General features: G+C 45.0%; 1 long non-coding RNA gene across 1 annotated transcript; it reads left to right on the top strand.

Moving 5' to 3' along the window:
• Positions 1-1,026: 1,026 nt before the first annotated feature.
• On the top strand, positions 1,027-1,982 carry LOC119300334. Its single transcript, XR_005146430.1, has 3 exons — positions 1,027-1,244; positions 1,343-1,517; positions 1,619-1,982. It is a non-coding gene; the product is annotated as an uncharacterized LOC119300334 (long non-coding RNA).
• Positions 1,983-19,722: the final 17,740 nt, after the last annotated feature.

The raw sequence follows: 19,722 nt of genomic DNA, 5'->3' as shown, positions 1-19,722 counted from the left end.
TTAATTCTTGACTAACATTTTATATACATAATCAAAAGAATTCATCATTCTTTTAATACATGACCAGCATTTTTTTGTATACACATCTAACATTTCCCAAATGCTTGATTAACTATTTTCAGATACTTGTTAAACAATTTAAAATTTTGTTTGACTAACATTGTTATATACATGATCAACAATTTTTAAATACACATTCAACATTTTTTGAATGCTTGATTAATATTTTTCAAATACTTGTTCAACATTTTTTAAATGTCTTTTTGTCGAGGGGGTTTTTGTAATCTATATATTTAGAATATTTGAAAGTATAAACATAAGTACAAAAATAAAACAAAAAACAAAAACAGCAAATGTAAAAAACCCAGAAAAAGAGGTTCTAGCCTCCCGCAAGTGTGGGTGGGTCCATCTTGGTCGCCACTTCAGCGAGTCGGAACCTAGACTCGCTGAATGCGAGATATAGGGGCGCCCTCCAAAAAAGAAGCCCACATAGGCCAGCTTCGTAGAGAACAAAAACAAAAGCAAGTTGTACGAGATGAACTCGCATAAATAGCCCAACTCGCACATAGACTGCTCTTGAAGGAGACGAGACGTGTTGCTCCCCCGACACGTCGTTCCACATCTCTACTCCTAATGGAGCAGTTGGTAGGATTACGTCCACGGTTTATTTTCGTCTGGTTATATTTCGTCTGGTTTATTTTCGTCCGGTTTATTTTCGTCTCATGTCCCACCACCATATCTCCTCACATTGATTTTTTTATCCTCACAATAAAAACTTTCCTAACTTTTCCAAAGTTTCCTAACTAGACACGTTATAAACGGGCATGTACCGATAGCACGTTATCAATTAATAAAATTTTGTTTTATGACAATCAACTCCAAATCCTAATTTTCCTAATGCATCGATCTTTGCCTTTTTTAAGTAGTTATTTTGATAGGGAGGGTTTAGCCACGAAAATCATCCCTCCATCGTCGGCTGCATCCCTCACCCACGTCACTGTTGCAGGATCTCCATCCGTCATCCTGAGCAATTGGGGCGGCGATGCGGGCGAGCTTCACGATAGTGGGGAGGACCAGGCCGCGGTGAAGGCAGGTCATGCGCTCCTCACGCTCCACGAACGGAACCTGCGCACGAAGGCGGTAGCGCGGGGTGGCAGCCGGCAATGAGGCGGCCGCGCTACGTGACGAGCTACGGGTCCCCCTTTGTGATGTTTTGGCATCGCTCCTTCATCGCACATCCTCAGGTTCCTCTTGCCCTTCCCTTCCTCTGTCCTCCTCTCCCATCTCTATGCTTTCACGTGCATCCAGTTTTGATTCCTCGTGTGATATATACCAAACATAGGTACGTCAATTCACTTCCTTCCCTTCCCTTCATCCCTCGGTCCCACGCTCGTGGCGCTGAAGTGGTGGCAACAGGCGATGGCGGTGGTGTCGCTGATGGCGGCGAGGACAGCATGTGGCAGCTCCCGAAGCATGAACACGACCGCACCTCGGGCCTGCCGTCTGCCAAGATATGGGTGAGTTCTCGTGCTGCCAACCATAAACCCTCATGTCCTACAAATTCCTCAAACCCTACCGTCTTGATCCCGTCCATGCTCTGATCCAAAGGACGATGCAGCTCTGGCCGATTGACAATGGAGGTTTGGGATCCTTCCTCTCAGCACCCACTCCTGGAAGAATCAGCGGTGCGCCACGCCGATTGAACCCCGTCGAGATCACTCGCCAAGATTGCTATTCTGAAGTTTATTGTAAAGAAAGTGAAGAGTGAGACAGGATCCGTTTATTTTCAACCGGTTTATTTTCAACCGGTTTATTTCCATCAAATTACCCCCACCCCCACGCCCACCCACCGAAACGCGCCCAGCGAACCGGGGAGAGATCCATTGATTTGGCTAAGGTAGGAAAGAATCTATTATTTGTTTGCTAAAGCAAATTGCATTAATGGGAGAGATCCGTTGATTTGGCTAAGGTAGGAAAGAATCTATTATTTGTTTGCTAAAGCAAATTGCATTAATGAAAGAGATCCGTTGATTTGGCTAAGATAGGCAAGAATCTATTATTTGTTTTCTAAAGAAAATTGCATTAATGAGAGAGATTTGTTGATTTGGCTAAGATAGGCGGTTTTGAGTAAAGTTATCTTTACTGTAGATATATAATGATAATTAATCAAGTATCAACATCATTGCATGCTTATTGTGTGGAATGTGTGTCCCAATGTTGACAGAAGGTATAAAAAGATTGTCTTGGAATTATTATTGTCTTGGGAAGATATTGCCCTGAATTCTCATTTCTCATCAGAAATTTAGTATCCATTTTCGTTGATCTTATTTGCAACATGTACAAGTCAGTAATAATCTAAGGGGGTGCCCTACCGGAGAAGATTATGATAGTTGGACAAGAAACTTGGTACTGTCGTGTAAGGTAAAGGTAGGAGAAATAGGAGATAAAAGCATGCATGGTGGGAGAAGGAAGTCGAATGTCGCGTGGTAGCTCAGACATGGAGTGTGGAAGAAAGACAATGACGAGATGTATGTATCTACTAGATCATGACCATGAGATATCATCCCATAGAAATGACCTTTGACTCTCATGTCACATGAATTTTCTCTTTGTATATATATATTTGTTAATCCGTGGCAACGCACGGACACTTAGCTAGTAGCTCTTAAAATTCCACGTTATTCATTAGCCAAGACAGCTCGCTCAACCTAGTGGTTCTGCTCATTTGCTTGAGAACTGGAGGTCTTATGTTTAATTCTCGTCGCGTATATTTTATAAAAGGACTATACTGTCATTTATTATTTATTTATTTATTTTGAGATTTTTTTTCATTCAAATCACGAAACGGTACAAAGTAGTTACTGATACGTCCATTTTGCATCATGCTTTTATATCGATATTTATTGCATTATGGACTGTTATTATACATTATGTCACAATACTTATGTCTATTCTATCTTATTTTACAAGGTTTACACGAAGATGAGGAATGCCGACAGCTAGAATTTTGAGCTGGAAAAAGAGCAAATATTAGAGACCTATTCTACACAACTTCAAAAGTCCTGAGAGCATATATGGTGGCTGTCATACGCAAAAGAGAGCGAGAAGAGAAGCAACGCAACAGTCGAGAAGTTGGAAGTGATCAAGAAGTGATCCTGAAGCTACTTACGTTCAAGCATAACACAAGGCCGTGTTCACTTCCCGGACTCGGCCAAAAAGAGACCATCACGGCTACACACGCGGTTGATTCATTTTAATTAAGTTAAGTGTCAAGTTCTCTATAACCGGATATTAACAAATTCCCATCTGCCACATAACCATGGGCACGACTCTCGAAAGTTTATACCCTGCAGGGGTGTCCCAACTTATCCCATCACAAGCTCTCATGGTCAACGAAGGATATTCCTTCTCCCAGGAAGACCCGATCAGTCTCGAAATCCCAGTTACAAGACATTTCGACAATGGTAAAACAAGACTAGCAAGACCACCCGACTGTGCCGACAAATCCTGATAGGAGCTGCACATATCTCGTTCTCAGGGCACACCGTATAAGCTAAGCGTACAGGTACCAACATAACCCAAGTTGCCAAGGACGGTCCTGCACGGTGCTCTACTTTGGACCAACACTCAGAGGAGCACTGGCCCGGGGGTTTAAAATAAAGATGACCCTCGGGAGCGCGACTCCCAAGGGAAAAAGGCTTAGGTGGAAAATGTTAAAACCAAGGTTGGGCCTTGCTGGAGGAGTTTTGTTCAAAGTGAACTGTCAAGGGGTTCCCATAACACCCAACTACATAAGGAACGCAAAATCAAGGAACATAACACCGGTATGGCGGAAACTAGGACGGCAAGAGTGGAACAAAACACCAGGCATAAGGCCGAGCCTTCCACCCTTTACCAAGTATATAGATGCATTAAAGTAAATAAGATATATTGTGATATCCCAACATATCCATGTTCCAACATGGAACAAACTTCAACTTCACCTACAACTAGCAACGCTATAAGAGGGGCTGAGCAAAAGCGGTAACATAGCCAAACAACGGTTTGCTAGGAAATGTGGGTTAGAGGCTTGACATGGCAATATGGGAGGCATTATATAACAAGTGTTAGGTAGCGCGACATAGCGATAGAACGAACAACTAGCAAGCAAAGATAGAAGTAATTTCGAGGGTATGGTCATCTTGCCTGCAATGTACTCAAAGTTGTCGAAAGCTTGATCCTCGTAGCGTACTCAACATGTTCCTCGGTCACGAACTCTTCTCCCGGCTCTACCCAAAGCAAGAACACAAGCAATGGAACAACAATCAATCACGGTGCAATGCACAATCAACATGATGCAATACATGGCATGACATGCAAGATATGATATGCAATGCATATGCGTGCTCCGGAAGGAAAATAATGAACAAGGCATCAACTTGGCAAAACAAGTATGCTGCTGGAAAGATGAGATGATTTCGGTCGAAATCAATATAAGGATCACCGGAAACGGATGCGCGGTTTGCAAATGGCAAACAAAACAAGAATGGTGCAAAACTGTGATTAACAACATGATAGCACTTATAATGCAACAAGAAACTAAGCTACTACACTCCAACATAATAACAAAGCATATGGCAGTGATATACAAGAGATGCTTGACAACACATGAACACTGAGCTATGGCTAAATCACAATAGAAGAGGTTCAAACAAGCATGGCAAAAGTATAAAAGATATCAACTTCACAGACTTGGTGAAAATACCAACATGTCAAAACAACATCAGCAAGCACTGTATAGAGCAAGCAAACAACATGCTACAGGAACATATCATGGCAAATAAATGCATGACATGATTCTACTAAATGCATAGCACAGAAGTCCCTTAATGAAGATGAGCCAAAAAGGCACAGAAGATATAATGGCACCCATGTAAACATAGCAAGTTTTATTAACAGTTTCAGAGAAGAAAAACAGAGCATGTCATAAGCAGATTCATGATAGCAACTTTGCGAGCTCATGCCACTCACCACAAAGCATTGCATGACAATATAAGCATACCAATAGCAAGATTACATGTTCATGAAGCTAACCATGACAAGAGCAAGTTCATAGGATGCATGGATCACTACCAACAACCATGTCAATATTGATTAATATGTTAACATTCTGCCAGGAACATTTTGTAGCAAAGTAGAGCAAGCAATTGACATGCTAGAGCACTCCATAATTGCAACCAGGGGCATGAATGGATAGAGCATAACCACATGTTCAAAACATCCTTACTGAAGTATCCCAAAATAAGCATGTATCTCACTGTAGCATCAAGTTTACATGGCATCAAAATAACAGTAGGGAAAAGACTTAGCAAAATCCTAAGTCCCTGAAATCAGCAATATTGTGGAGCCTAGTTTGCATGCTTTTGCTAGTCACCGCATAGATCACAAAAATACAAGACAAGCACCCCTATAAATATGGCATGTTGTAGTTCAAAACACATGTAGACCTCATGCTCATATGATGCACACATCAAATGCAACAAAAATGACAAAACCTCATGATCTGATAAGTACCAACAGCTAACATTTTATAGCACTCTTGCATCAAAGAAAATGGCATCATAACAGACAGTGACATGCATGGAAATGCTACTGCCATGAAGATCTCAAAGAGACGAACAATTTGATATATCATATGCATCATTTGGAGCCACGGTCACCGAGATACGACATGAGGAACATGGCATGAAAATATTAGGATCCAAGGACTTGGTGAAAATATACCCTCCGAATATGGATCTAGGGTTCGTTGGCACGCTTCACGAGGTTCACCGGAAGGTCATTGGAGACGTAGCCGGAGATGGGGAAGAGGGCGGCCAGAGATTGGGGTCGCCGGATCCGGTCGCTCCTCGACCGGATCTGGCCGGAGATGGGGACGAAGAGGCGGTGGCGATTGGCGACTCCGGCGAGCTCCTGTAGGGTGGCACGGCTCGGGGCCTCCGACGAGGCCGCAGCGGCGAGCGGCGAAGGGAGGCGACGACGCAACGTGCTGGTGGGGCGCGGAAGCCGGGCGGACGAACGGCGGCAATGGAGCGGCGCGAGGGCGGCGCTAGGCGGCGGTGCTCTGGTGGGAGCTCGTAGGCGAGGCGCGCGGGCCCGGGCGGCGGTGGTGGATGGGCCCCGCAGGCCCGCGTTGGGTACGGCAGGCTGGCGGAGGAGGGAGCGGGGCGTCGAGACGCGTGGCAACACCCGACTGGACGAGGTCAGTGGGGGGCTGATGTGTCGTGCTCCCATTGGTCGGGGCAACGCGGCCGGCGGTGCGGACATGTCCGGGGCGGCGCGGACGCGTCCGGATGCGCGGAGGAGGGGGGTCTAGGGTTTGCTCTGCGTGAAAATTTCGGAGGGGATCACATATTTATAGGTAGATGGAGTTTGGAGTGTCCAAATGAGGTGTAGTTTTCGCCCACACGATCGTGATCCGACGACGGAGGACATGGAGAAGGTTTAGATGGGTTATTGGGCCATTTTGGAGGGGTGTTGGGCTGCAACACACAAGAGGCTTTTGCGGTTACCTGGTTAACCGTTGGGGTATCAAACGGACTCCAAATGGAACAAAATTTGACAGGCGGTCTACCGGTGATGTACCAAGGCCACTTGACAAATCTCGGCCCATTTCGAGAATGTTTAACTCCCGCTCACGAAAAGAGACAAAAGGGGTGCGCCGGGTGCATATGGGAGTGTCAGATTGCGAAACGGACAACGGGGAAGATGTTCGGATGCATGAGACGAACACATATGCAAATGCGATGCACATGATGACATGATATGAAATGCATGACATGAACAAAATGCAAAACAAAGATAAAACCCAACCACGAAGGGAATATCATATCGCATCTCCGGAAAAGGCAAGAGTCGGAGTTACAAATATGGAAAGTTGTATCCGGGGCATTACAACCGTTTCCTTCCTCTAATGGGTATACACATATTTTAGTTGCCGTTGATTACGTTACTAAGTGGGTAGAAGTTATTCCAACTAGTAGTGCTGATCATAACACCTCTATTAAGATGCTTAAATAAGCTATTTTTCCGAGGTTTGGAGTCCCTAGATACTTAATGACTGATGGTGGTTCACATTTTATTCATGGTGCCTTTCGTAAAATTCTTGCTAAATATGATGTTAATCATAGAATTGCATCTCCATATCATCCACAATCTAGTGGTCAAGTAGAACTGAGTAACAGAGAGCTTAAATTAATTTTGCAAAAGACTGTTAATAGATCTAGAAAGAACTGGTCCAAGAAACTTGATGATGCATTATGGGCTTATAGAACTGCATACAAAAATCCTATGGGTATGTCTCCGTATAAAATGGTTTATGGAAAAGCATGCCACTTAACTCTCGAACTAGAACATAAGGCATATTGGGCCATTAAAGAGCTCAATTATGATTTCAGACTTGCCAGTGAGAAGAGGCTTTTTTACATTAGCTCACTTGATGAATGGAGAACCCAGGCCTATGAGAATGCCAAACTGTTTAAGGAAAAAGTTAAAAAATGGCATGATAAAAGGATACAAAAACGTGAGTTTAATGTAGGTGATTATGTATTGTTATACAACTCTCGTTTAAGATTTTTTGCAGGAAAACTCCTCTCTAAATGGGAAGGTCCTTACGTCATCGAGGAGGTCTATCGTTCCGGTGCCATAAAAATCAACAACTTCGAGGGCACAAATCCGAGGGTGGTGAACGGTCAAAGAATCAAACATTATATCTCAGGTAATCCCATAAATGTTGAAACTAATGTCATTGAAACCGTAACCCCGGAAGAATACATAAGGGACACTTTCCAGAACGTTTCAGACTCCGAAAAGGAAGTGGTATGAGGTACGGTAAGTAAACCGACTCCAAGACAGTTATAATAGCAATTTTTCTCCGTTTTGGATTATTTAAGAAATTAGGAAAATAAGAATTAGTCCGGGAAGGACACGAGGCATCCACGAGGGTGGAGGGTGCGCCCCCTGCCTCATGGCACCTCATGTGTTCTCCGACCTCCGTTTTCTTGCACGATACTTCTTTTGGTCAGTAAAAATTCATTATATAATCTCCCAAAGGTTTTGACCACCGTATCACGCAAATATCTTCTGTCTTTGTTTCGAGCTATTTTTTTGATAGATCTAGATCACCATGGCATCTTCAAGTGCCCCCAAGGACAAGTTCTTCGAGAAGGTCATCAACCCCTACCTCACGGAGGTGCTGCAACACCCTCAAACCATTGAGATGCGTGAGGGGTTGCTGCACATCGGCGATGTTGAGGGACCAAGGAGGACCGGAAGCGTGGAGACAAGACTCGAAGCAATGGAGCCACAAGTTTTCAAGTGCCAGGAGATGGTGGAACATGGACTCGACACCAATCACATAATGATCATGGAGTTCACCGACACCACCAAGCAAGATGCCAGGAGCATCGGGGAGGCCATCTTCAAGCTTCATGAGAAAATTGAGCATCTCCATGCCCAGATCTATAACCTGCAAAACCAAAACTGTGAGTATGAATATAGATTCAAGATGATGAGTTTGGCTGTAGATTCGAGGATCCCGGAGACTCGATCATCCTTCTATGATGGTGAGCCTGTGCCTTGGAAGATGGATGACAAGCCTACATCATCAACGACTCCATCATCACTACCTCCGAGGAAGGAGACATAAACACATGGGTATGGGCACTCCCCTTGGCAACTGCCAAGCTTGGGGGAGTGCCCCGGTATTGTATCACCATCACACTTTTATCTTTACCTTTTTTCTTAGTTCGATCCTTTTGGTAATATCTTGATCTAGTAGAATAAAGTTTTAGTATGATCTATTTTTGAGTTTTTGCTTTACGATCCTTCTACGTAATCGAGTACGTGAGCTATATATAATAAAGATTAGTGTTGATTCAAGGGCTTGATTATCTTGCTATGATCTTGAGGGAATACAATAAAGAGAAAGAATAAAAAGAAATAAAGAGATCATATGGATCTTATGGAGAGTAATTACTTCACATATAAAGAGTATGATGAATAAAAGTTGTTGAGAGTTGACAAACATAGTTTTGGTCATCGTTGCAATTAATAGGAAGTAATAAAGAAAGAGAGTTTTTCACATATAAATATACTATCTTGGACATCTTTTATGATTGTGAGCACTCATTAAAATATGACATTCTAAAGAGTTGAAGTTGGACAAGAAAGACAACGTAATGGGTTATGTTTTCTTACATCTGAAATAAATTATATTGTCATGGATCATCCAACATGTTGAGCTTGCCTTTCCCTCTCATGCTAGCCAAATTCTTTGCACCGAGTAGAGATACTACTTGTGCTTCCAAATACCCTTAAACCCTGTTTTTCCATGAGAGTCCACCATATCTACCTATGGATTGAGTAAGATCCTTCAAGTAAGTTGTCATTGTTGCAAGCAATAAAAAATGCTCTCTAAATATGTATGATTTATTAGTGCGGAGAAAATAAGCTTTATACGATCTTGTGATATGGAAGAAATAAAAGCGATGGACTTCATAATAAAGTTCCATATCACAAGTGGCAATATAAAGTGACGTTCTTTTGCATTAAGATTTTGTGCATCCAATCGTAAAAGCACATGACAACCTCTGCTTCCCTCTGCGAAGGGCCTATCTTTTATTCTTGTCTTATACTTCATACAAAAGTCATGGTGATCTTCACCTTTACTTTTTGCATTTTATCCTTTGGCAAGCACAATGTGTTGGAAAGATCCTGATATTTATAGCTAATTGGATGTGAGTTTTCATGAACTATTATTGTTGACATTACCCTTGAGGTAAAAGGTTGGGAGGCAATACTATAAGCCCCTATCTTTCTCTGTGTCCGATTAAAACTTCATACCCATAAATATTGCATGAGTGTTAGCAATTGTGAAAGACTAAATGATAGTTGAGTATGTGGACTTACTGAAAAGCTCTTATATTGACTCTTCCCGATGTTATGATAAATTGCAATTGCTTCAATGGCTGAGATTATAGTTTGTTAGTTTTCAATGAAGTTTATGATTCATACTTAAAACTGTGAATGAATTGTTACTTTAGCATAAGAGATCATATGGCAATATATATGTTGCTGTTCTAAGAATAATCATGATGATCTCATGTCCGTATTTTATTTTTATCGACACCTCTATCTCTAAACATGTGGTCATATTTTTTGTTATCGGCTTCCGCTTGAGGACAAGCGAGGTCTAAGCTTGGGGGAGTTGATACGTCCATTTTGCATCATGCTTTTATATCGATATTTATTGCATTATCGGCTGTTATTACACATTATGTCACAATACTTATGCCTATTCTCTCTTATTTTACAGGTTTACATGAAGAGGGGGAATGCCGACAGCTGGAATTATGGGCTGTTACAGGTTTACACATTATGGGCTGTTATTATCGACGACGACTCCTACTACACTGGAGGTGCCTACTACTACGTGCAGGCCGCAGACTACGACCATGAGTAGTTCAGGAGGATCCCAGGCAGGAGGCCTGCGCCTCTTTCGATATGTATCCCAGTTTGTGCTAGCCTTCTTAAGGAAATCTTGTTACTTATGTCTGTACCCAGATTTTGTTGCTTTCGCTGACTCGTCTATGATCGAGCTCTTGTATTCGAGCCCTCGAGGCCCCTGGCTTGTAATATGATGCTTGTTTGACTTATTTTATTTGTAGAGTTGTGTTGTGATATCCTCCCATGAGTCTCTGATCTTGATTAGGCACGTTTGCGTGTATGATTAGTGTATGGTCAAATCGGGGGCGTCACAAGTTGGTATCAGAGCCGACTGCCTGTAGGAATCCCCCTTCCACACTCCTTGGCCGAAGTTGAGTCTAGTGATTAAATTTTTTTACTAACATGGCTATGCGGCTTACGGGCCCACGTCGCCATTGGGTGGTATTAGGATCTTTTATTCCTCGTCTATACTCTGGGACTCTGATCTCTCTTCTATCCGGGTTAAATTAATTTTGCTAACTCTAACATTAGGATCTCGTGATCACTTCCTCTCGGAGAGCCCCTCACTCCAGACGATTACTTGGTGCATCGAAGGATTCCGAAGATACTCTCCGATGTTCTCACGAGACTTTGTGTCGTCGCTTTTCCAATTTCCTACCACCAAAATATCCCTATGGATAAATACGTACACCTGTTGTTCTTACATTCAACCCCATTGATCTTGTTGTTACAAGATGCCTCGAACTGCTCTTCGTTGTTCCGAGAATCCTTTGAGCTTACTGCCTTGCAGTTCTTGCCACAAGAATACCCCCTATGATAATTCCGCGCACTTACCGAGTATCCGCTCATCCCCAGTTGTTCATGTGTTTCACAAAGGTCTTCAAAATACCATTCGATCTCCTGAAGATCCTCAACAGCCTATTGCTCTTGAAATTCTTACTCGCTTGCATTATGATTGATCCCATAAGTATGGTAATCTTATTAGCATCCTTTGTCATTTTCATTGTGAGTCCATTGATTCAATATGTTGCGTTTGCTCGCAATCCTCAATCGAATTCTAGAATTCATCATTTTGGCTCAGACGTCATTTTGAACAGGAGCTGGTTATCGAGCAATCAAATTGCCGTCGATTGTACCCCTAAGGCTATTCAACTTATCGATCCCTAATCAGAGCGTTGCTTCTGATCCCTTGACTTGGAATTCATAATTCCTTTGCAATTGAGCTTTGAATTGGTCAGTTATTTCTACCATCTGAACTCCTTGCATTCTTCTTATTCTTGTTGAGTACGGATGCTCACATCAGATCCCTTGTGGACCCCCAAATCCTTTGTTGGATTTTATCCGCAATGTCCTTCATATCCAATAACCTTGCTAGTTCTTCCCCTGATATATAATGCCTTTGGTAACTTGTATCATCTGCTTTTGTCAACCATGCTCTACTTTCGCGCTTGTGTTAATTACTCCTATTTTTTGTGGTATATGTTCCTAAGATGCCCGATGGGTTGAACCAATCACTACAAAAAAGGACACATCCGTGACATTTTGGGACGAACGGAATTTTTTTCTGTCATACATATGACACTTCTATGACGATAATTGTGACAAAACCCGGTATCATCATAAATGTGGTGGGCTCCTACTTCTATGAAAAAAATCATGATAGAAAATGGGCTTTTCATCCTGGGCGGGCTGGAGACGCAGCTGCATGACATTCTTTGGGCCGTCCATGACGGAAAAAACCGTGGTAGAAGCGAGGGGGAGGAAAATTTCGGGGAGTTCCCGGTTACGGTGGGAGGTCGGGGCCCGAGCGATGCGCGTTTCTCTCGTACACGTACGCACGTGTGTGCGAGGCGTTGGCTCTAACTGAACCCGAGCGAGGCATTGGGCTCTAACTGAACCCGAGCGATTGCACTGCAGGCTACGCGTTACTGAACCCGAGTGATCGATCGATGGCTATTAACTGAACCCGATCGAGCGATTCCTTCGCTACTGCTGCTAAATGAAGCCGATCGATTGGATGAACAGTGAGCGTTGCAGGGGGGTTGGATGAACAATGAGCGGTGGTGTTGCCTCTGGATGAACATGACCTCGTGGTGTGGAGGGCTGGATGAACAGTAGACGGTGGAGGGGTGCCCGTGGAGGGGTGGTTGAACAGGACCCCGTGGTGTGGAGGGCTGGATGAACAGTATACGGTGGAGGGGTGCCCGTGGAGGGGTGGTTGAACAGTAGCCAGTGGAGTAGCACGCGGTGGAGGCTGGATGAACAAGAGCCCGTGGAGGTTGGAGGAGGTCGACGGTAGCCCGTGGAGGCTGGAGGAGGTCGACGGTGGAGATGAACAGTATCCCGTGGAGTCCCGTTTTGCGGTACGCCACACCCCTCCCGATGAACAGGACCCCTGTTTCGACCGTAGGAGGCCCGTTTCGTCCGTTTTGCGGTACGCCACACCCCTCCGGACCAACAGGACCCCCGTTTCGACCGTAGGAGGTCCGTTTCATCCATTTTGCGGTACGCCACACCCCTCGGGATCAACAGGACCCCCGTTTCGACCGTAGGAGGTCTGTTTCCTCCGTTTTGCGGTACGCCACACCCCTCCCGATCAACAGGACCCCGTTCCGAACGTAGGAGGTCCGTTTCCTCCGTTTTGCGGTACGCCAGGCCTCGTTTCCATCGCCTGTTCAGTCCAAGCCCCCCCGATGAACACGACCACACATTCCGTTCCGACCCAGCCGGTTGGCTCCCACGCATTCCGTTGCCGCCTGATGAACACGACGCATTCCATTGCCTCCCCATGAACACGACACATTCCGTTGCCTCCCCATGAACACGACGACGATGGTGTTTCTCCGTTCCGACCCAGCCATGTACACGAGCCCTGGCCATACATATGCGCGAGTAGGCATTCGAGACCCCGCCCGTATGTACACATACGTGGCCGTATTTTCTTTCTTGCACCCTGGCCGCTGTACGTACGTGTACATGCTATGTGCGTGCCTCTACTATGACACGTGCGCGCCTCTACTACGACACGTGCGCGCCTCTACATCGACCAGTATGTATGTACATGTTCGCGACCAGAATGACAACGCTACATACGCTTCGACCAGGTGGGTCCCGACTGTCAGGCACTTCCTTGCTTGCGAAGATGTAGCTGGTGGGTCCCAGCAGTCAGGGGGGCGAATCGTTTTTTTTCAGACGCACTTCCTTGCATGCGAAGATGTAGCCGATGGGTCCCAGCAGTCAAGGGGCGAATCTTTTTTTGCCCGGGCGCACTTCCTTGCATGCGAAGGTGTAGTTGGTGGGTCCCAGCAGTTAGGGGGGCGAATCATTTTTTTTGCCCGAACGCACTTCCTTGCGTGCGAAGATGAAGCTGGTGGGTCCCAGCAGTCAGGGGGAAACGTTTTTTCCGCAAAATACAGTGGCCCGTCCGGTCGGTCCCAGCTGTCAGGTGGAGGAATCATTATTTTCCGTGTAATAAGGAGGCACTTACTTGTTGTGGCCGTGGACCCAGTTGTCAGCCTCTCCACGTACAGTCCACGTCTGATGAAAGTCGTTCCTTGACCACGTTGACTAGGCCGCACCGAGAGCACCACGGCGGTGGACGACGGCGAGGCCTAGGAAGGGGACGACGCGGAGCCGGGGAAGACGCGGCAGTGGAAGCCCGCGCGGGGAGGAGTACGAGGGTTCACTGGTTCGGCTGCGGTGTGAGGCTTCCGTCGCCGCAGGGCCTGGCCAGCGGTGGGAATATTAGGGGCGGTGAGGCCTCCGCGGCAGCACAACCGGCCATGGGAGGCAGGAGCATGAAGCACGACCGACGCTGCTTTGGGCGACTGGAGCAAGAAGACCAGAGGTTGAAGAAGTACTACGGCCGTTGGATGGACATTGTACGGTCACTGGAGCTAGAATCGTTCATATTGACTAAGTTGACAAAGCCCTCCGTCCCCGTCAACTTAGTTGGCCCACAAGTCATCCTCCCACTATGGTGGGTCCCAGCTAGCAGGGGGTATTCATTTTTTGTGCGTAATAAGGAGGACTTCCTTGCATGCGAAGATATAGCTGGTGGGTCTGACATGTCAGCGGGGGGAACATTTTTTCGCAAAATACAAAGGCCCTTCCGGTGGGTCCCAGCTGTCAGGTGGAGGAATCATTATTTTGCGCGTACAGTCCACGACCGATGGATGTCGTTCGTTGACCACGTTGACTAGGCCGCGCCGAGAGCACCATGGCGGTGGACGACAACGAGGCCTAGGAAGGGAATGACACGGAGCCGGGGAAGACTCGACAATGGTTGCCCACGCGGTGGGGAGTACGAGGGTTTACTGGTCTAGCTGCAGTCGCCGAAAAATAATAGGAGGTGTGGGTGAGTAGAGGAATGGCCTGGCCAGCAATGAAGTAGGGTGGGGCGGTGCGGTCTGTGCGGTAGCAAAGCCGGCCACGAGAGGCGGGAGCAGGCAGTCCCACCGGAGCTGGTTTGGGCGGCTGGAGCAAGAAGATCAGATATTGAAGAAGCAGCACGGCCGTTGGATTAACATCCAATGGTCACTGCTGCTAGAATCGTTTGTGGACTAAGTTGACAAAGCCAAAGTACACGTCAACCTAGTAGACCCACAAGTCAGCCTCCAAATCTGTCTCAAACACCATACAACCCTAAATTTCTAGCCAGATTCAAATTAATTTTAAATCTAAATATACCTTAATTTAAATTCAATGAAAATTTACCCACACAAAACAATGAAATTTAAAATATGAAAATCCGAAAAACAGTATTTTGGAACTAATTGCCTGTTTGCTGTATTTTTTCATTTTACAACCCATTTATTATTACTTATAGCCCATTTCTTATTACTTATAGCCCATTTTCTGGGCAAAATGCATCCCTCCTCGTCTTGAAAGATTTCCGGCGCAGCAGGGCGTAGAAAAGCAAGTAGGCCTATGTTGGTTATTCTGCAAAAAACAAAATAGCTGGCTAGCCATTTTCAGAAAGGAAAAAAACAAACTGGACTGATCATGTGCTAAACATATGAAATAAAAGCCTGGGCTAGACGGGCCACAGGTCCCGCACAACCCAGTTGATACCCTTCTCCGTCCCGAAAAAACAAAATTACTGCGCGCTGCTGGGTCCCTACTGTCATCCTCACCATGTACATTCATCTCCTTATTCCTCTCGGTTGTTCACCATGTTGACAACACCGGAGAGCGGCGCCGCGGCGAGCGAACCAAGGCGGAGGATGATGGTGAGGCCTCGGACGGAAACGAACAGGAGCCGGGGAAGATCACAGCCAGCCGTGGGAGGCGGGAGCAGGCGGTCCTGCCAGCGTTGGTTTGGCTTTGGCGGCTCGAGGAAGAAGAGACTGAAGAAACGCGACAGACGTTGAATGTCAATCCAACGGTTAAGGTTGGCACAATCGTTTGTTGACTAAGCGGACACCAAGTAGCATACTTTTTTATATATAGGAAGAAAACTGCGAGGAAAATGCGTTCGTCTACCGTCCTCCTCACAGGGAACGTTCGCCACATAAGTGACTAGCACCCTTGGTTTTCAACCGAGAGGTCTTGGGTTCGAGTCCCAGGAACTCTCAATTTTGTCCTCCTTCCTTCCTCGCAAAAAGGGAAAGAAAATCAAAGACTTGGGAAGGCGTACAGAACAAGCTAGTGTACCAGTAAAGAGACATTGCCGAGTTTTAGAAAAAAGAAAGACGTGCTCCTGTAGCTGGTTCGAATCCAAACCTAGACTATGACTATATATGGTGCTATGATACTCTACAAGTAATGAAACTAACGTATCCAACGTTTGCTTCTCCTCTTCTCTACTTACTCTGCCTAGCATGAGAAGCTCTGGCCGCGGCAACCATGTCCGCTGGCTGCTCGTCCACCTGCTCTTCAGCAGGCAACAACCAGATATGCGCCAAATCGCCACCCGTACCATCGCCTTTGGGTCTCATCACACCCCCACCGGCACGCGCACCGTAGCCGATTGCTCATCGCAACCCGCTGCTGTTGGTGTGGTGCCACTGCTGCAAATCACGCAGAGTCATCCATCGCGTCTCAACCACAATCCGCAACCCTGGCCGAGTCTTCTACAAATGTCCGAATCATGGGGTAATAATATGTTTAAGTGTTGTTCTGCTGCTTTCAGTTGCTGATTTTTTTAATAGTTTGGTTGATGATCTTCCAATTTTATTCGTGCAGAAAAGGGAAGATTCGTGTCATTTGTATTTCTGGGAAGTTGCTGATGTGGGGGAATGCAACTACGCTGATTATTTGGTTAGCCGAGGAATCCCAATACCAGCAGGTTGGGGTGTTGGACAAGTAACTGAAGGAACGACAGAAGAGGAAGATGCAGAGCAGAAGGTTAAAGATGCAGTTCCTCTGATCATGGCCAAGCAACAGCTGCTGAACAGCCTTGACAGCAATGAGGAGATGAAAGAGCTTGTGAAGATAATGGGCAAAATTGATGTGCTCTGTAGGATGATTGTCTCTTTTTTTGCAGTGTATGTAGCACTCATGATGTATTCAGTGGCTAGGACATGAGCACTTTGTTGAAACTAGTAATGAACGAAACCTGTGTAGCAGGCTGGGCGTAGTGTTGTGAACATCTAATGATTTCTATTAACGGAAATCAGGGGGTATCCCCTTTTGCTCATATAAATAAATAAATAGCAGAGGCCCTGTCGGGTCAGCTTTGTTCTCATTCGAAGACGTCGAGCAAATTGCAGTCCAACATCAAACTATGTCATCAAATTCAAGTTTCACAGCCAAATATGAGTACAACTAAACAACAATGTCATCATGTTTTAGTTGTCATACAATCACTAAACACAAATCATCATACATAACAAGTGATGTTCTCACAGCAAAATACTAAACAACATGTTCATCAGGTTTCAGTTGTCATAGCAAACACAATTTCACATAGTAGATAAAAAACGTCTTCTGACAGACAAATATGACAAAAGCAATGTAATTATCATCTGCAGCAGCAGCGTCAACATCTTCGCCATGTGTATCAGTCTGAATCGTAATTCCCCATGGTGTCATCTTCTTCTTCGTCCTCAACGTCCTCAAACGTTGGCTTCTTCTTGATCAACTCTTGTATGTCCACAGCACGACAGACAATCTTTTCACCGGCGTCATTGACGTGATGGTTCTCAAAGATATTAGGAACATCTGTATTATCTTGTACATCAGGAGCAGTGTAAGCATCATCTTGTTGTGCAACTTCATTAAATGAATTCCTCTGCTCAAACCTTTGCAATACTCTCCAATCAACGCTACATGCAAATGTGTCTTCCAAGAAAAAATATCTGTGTTGCTTGATTTGCCAAAATAAAAGGCTCGTTGGTCTGGTACGCCGCCTTGACATTGATGGATTTGAAATAATCATCAGCTCTGGGTTTTGCGATCCAGGAAAACAGGTTATACCAACGACAGCACAACAAAACCACACATCGATGATCCTCGAAACTGGAGATATACTGCAACTAAACAATGTCTGTTATGTTAGCATACATTTCAATTGTCTCTTTGTCATACGTATCCATGCTCATGATGGCACTATTTTGTGTCTTCCCGCCTTCGTCTCGTGCAAGGGTGTTGTAGCGCACATCTCCAACAACGCAAGATTCATAATGTCTTACCCGAGTATCAGGACCCACTGCTAGTGAGTAAAGGGCATCATCAACTGCCTGCCCATCCTCCCGCATCTTCTTAACCTATGGTTAGAAAATAGACAAGCTGATCATCTTATGTACTCAATATATTAAAAAAACTGACAGTGCACTTCAAAAGCTTACATGGTTCTTGAACCATTTCACAAATCCTGCCATAACCAGTTTGTCAATGTTTCTTGGATTTTGTGGTAGTAACTCCTCTTTGTAGATGCTGCACAACATAGTGATCGTGTAGAACATCTAAATATATTAGAATGTGCTGCAAGTTTAGTAGATTACGATGTATAAGCTGCAGTACTGCACTTACTTGATATAAGGTAGTATCTCAGGACAGTTATTCAACACATACCAAACCATTTTGTCCAAATCTTTAGGTTTGTCCTCTTGTCGACTCTTCCTTGTAACTCGAACAGAATAATCAAAAACATTGAGCCCGGGATTATCTTCACCCACCTCTTTGCTAAGCTGATCAACTGTTTCAATGTATTTTGAACAAAATATCAACGCTTCTATAGCAATGTAGGCCTCTGCAATGGAACCCTCGGGTCTAGCTCTGTTCCTAACATAGCCCTTGAAAGTGCGTAGCCGCCTTTCAATAGGGTACATCCAGCCATACTGTACTGGACCTCTAAGTAGTGCCTCATCAGGTAGATGAACAGCCAAATGCACCATCACATCAAAGAAGGCTGGAGGATATATCTTCTCAAGGTTGCATAGGATAGTTGGTATCTTGTCTCTAAGACGCTCCAAAGCAGCTATCCTGATATTCCTACTATAGAGTTCCCTGAAGAATTGTCCCAACACTGCATGTAACATCCCAAATTTTCAATTTAGAACGTTATACATAGATCATTCTTGCATATCATATTTTATTGCATTTCGTCTTGCGATCCTCGAAATCCTAAGCAACTCGAGGACCCTCGGAGAGAGTTGGGGATTTCCTCGGTTTTCAAATTTGATTTTATCAAATTTTGGAACGAGGATTTTTGGTTTTAATTGTTTTTCTCTCCAAAAAATATTTCATATTAAAATATATGAGAGGAGATAATATGACTTCTCCAAAATAATTGAAATATTGGAGGAAAAATATTAAAATCAAATATTTGTTTTATTTGGATTTTATTGCAATTTTGTTTGCATTAGAAAAATTGCATGTTTTCAAAATTGCATTTTAGGGCCAATAAAATGTTCATCTCGTTCTAAATATTTTATTTAGACGGTGAAAATTTGTTTTGGCATTTTTAGAATTTTATTTTATTTTCTAGGATTTTTCTTAGTTTCAGCGAAATTATTTCAAAAAATGCGCAGTGGCTAACTGGGCCGAAGCCTAGCCGCCGGCCCACCTCCCCGCGACGCCGTCTCCCTCAGGAGATCGACGCGACCACGCCGCCCCGGACCGGTGTCCGGCGAGGACTCCGCCCCGCCGCTCCTTTGCCCCCTCCCCAAGGCACCCCTCCCCTTTATATACGCCGCCCCCACCACCACCACCACCCACCACTGCCACCTCGTCCCGCCCGCAGCAGCCGCCGCCGCCCGCTGTCGCGCCGCCGTCGTCGCCTTGCCGCGCCGC

The sequence above is a fragment of the Triticum dicoccoides genome, chromosome 1A (assembly GCF_002162155.2).
Source record: "Triticum dicoccoides isolate Atlit2015 ecotype Zavitan chromosome 1A, WEW_v2.0, whole genome shotgun sequence".
Taxonomy (NCBI): Eukaryota; Viridiplantae; Streptophyta; class Magnoliopsida; order Poales; family Poaceae; genus Triticum; species Triticum dicoccoides.
The sequence above is the reverse complement of the archived record's forward strand: the minus strand, read 5'-3'. Positions and strand labels throughout refer to the sequence as shown.